At 37.3% G+C, this 2,348-nt stretch overlaps 1 pseudogene; it reads right to left on the bottom strand.

Moving 5' to 3' along the window:
- Positions 1-672, bottom strand: LOC149220041 (magnesium transporter MRS2-1 pseudogene; annotated as a pseudogene).
- Between the last annotated feature and the right edge of the window lie 1,676 nt (positions 673-2,348).

Here is a 2,348-nt window from a genome sequence, read left to right as displayed (position 1 = left end):
TTAGTTACATGCATGGGTGTCTAGAAATGTGCAAGCTGCCTCCAAAGCAACCTCCAGTGCCCTGAATTCAAAGGGAAAATCATCTGCAGATGAACCAATATAAAGTTCGGCATCACTAATTGGTCTTTGTTGGCTAGACTGTGCATTGTTAGACATGGCATCATCCCTCAGTTGTTGTCTACTTGACACTAGTGGAAATCTTGAGCTTCCTTGTTCTCTAGAATGCCACATATTGTTAACCATGTCATTTCTAACATTCAGACACCTCTATAGTTCAACCACATACTGTAGAACATAGCTATCCAATGAATTCAATAGCAGTACTTCATCAGCTGTGATTATACACCTTATCTGTTCTAGATTCACAACAATTTCTCTCTCTCGTCCCAGAATAGTGGAAGGATATACAAATAATGGATCCAAAAGATGGAGATCCCTAGCCGGCAAGTCACAACGCTTCATTATTGTTAATTTATCTACCTCCAAAACTTGAGAACTCCCATTTTTATCTATTCTTATCCATGACCGAATCCCCTGCCCTCTCTTTTTAACTCCCAAAAGGTCTAGTCCTTGAAATAGAGGCCTGCCAGGCATGGTTGATCGACAAGGAGCTTCATGTGCCATAGAAATAGAAGGTCGAGGAGGAAGAAGGGGCTCTTTCAAATCTGCCATATAATACTGCTTTTCAGGTTCTGAGAATTTGTTTTCACAGGATCAAAGTCTCCAAACCTGTGTCTATAGTTATTGATAAGTGATATGTGCTTCGAAAAATATATTTTCTTCTAAGGTTTTATATTTATTTTGAAATAAAGGCTTCGCAAGTCCCAACTCTAGAAGCATCTAAAGATCATTGCCTTACATTTCTATAGGTGAACCTTGCACTGAGTGCTCTAATTCTACTAGCTCATAACTGCAAGCCTCCTTGAACAGAGATAAAGAGAATTGACCAATGCCATTTTACCAAATCAAAATATCACAACCATTTCCGAAATGTGTCCTCATTTCATGAAAGTATATGTAGATTGACTCTGGGAAACAAATAAAAATCTCTAGCTCTTGAACTCTAAACAAGTAAATGTCCAAAGTGAAACTCCAGTTGGTTCCCATACGTTGTGAGCTTGAAGTGTAATTCTTGAAATGCGGCATCCCTTGATATTCAAAACAGAATTCAGAGTCATCTCAAAGAAAAATTTCACAGTAGTTTATCCTAAATTCCTACTTTCAACTTTCAACCTCCCCATACAGTAATCCCATCTTGCTCGAAAGTTGATCTTCAGAATAAATAAAAAAACCTATGAAGATTCATCTGTGGAAGAATCGACGAGTAGGAAGAGAAACTAGGGCTCCAAGATTTGAGTAGTGAAGGGGATGGATGTATGAAAGCCGATAAACTATTTTTGTGGTTCGTTCCCAATGGAGAAGTGGAAATAGACACCCAAATTACTTGAATTCATTAATGGTGTTGGAATCGAGTAACTCGGCATATATATATATATATATCTATCTATCTATCTATATATATATATATATATATATATATATGAAAGAGAGAGAGAGAGAGAGATTAATGGTCCCAATATCTCCCAATCTATCTGACTTGCCCACGTCAACATCTAGTTCATATTTCTCGGCTCCTCTCACATCCGCAAGCACTTATTGTAACCCTCATCCACAATGGCAGGTGCTAACCGCTAACCCAATCTCTTGTCTACCATTGCAACCAAATATCACTTGTAAACCAGGAAATCGGGGCCATTGCAACCAAATACAACTTGTAAACCAAGAAATCGAGGCCATCGGGGCCATTGCAAGAAGATCCAACCTCCGAACTGGAAATCGTGGTGATTGCAATCAAATCCAACTTCTCCAAACTAGAAATTGGGCGATTGCAATCAAATCCAACTTTGAAATGAGGCGAATAGGTTTTTTGGACGGTTTATCCTCCTTATTTTTTAGGGCTAGAATATAATAATTATTTATTTTTTAAATAAATTTTGGGCTAACTATAGAAAATGGGTGTAATATAAAGAATTCGTCCTTCAAAAATATAAAACCCCTTAAATTTCGCCTTTTGGCTAAAATTCACCCCTAAAATTTTCTATGTAAAAGACACCTACCTAGAATCGGTAGTAAGTCCTCCCCTTCTCTTCACTTGTAAGCTCCACCTCTAGCTCCAGGCACTATCAAAGGAACTTGCAACAATGACTAAAACAAGCAAGATAACTACAATATTCACATAGCATAATACAATATCTCTAATCAATGAGTCAACATAGCATTGAAATACATAAGCATCAACATGACATAAGTATAGGAAAACAAAGTGCTTTTTGTGTTAATAAATAAAG

Source organism: Pinus tabuliformis, chromosome Q (assembly GCF_031772625.1).
Source record: "Pinus tabuliformis cultivar Carrire ecotype Pingquan chromosome Q, CPIR1, whole genome shotgun sequence".
NCBI lineage: Eukaryota > Viridiplantae > Streptophyta > Pinopsida > Pinales > Pinaceae > Pinus > Pinus tabuliformis.
Note: the sequence above shows the minus strand (reverse complement) of the source record. Positions and strands in the feature narration are given on the sequence as shown.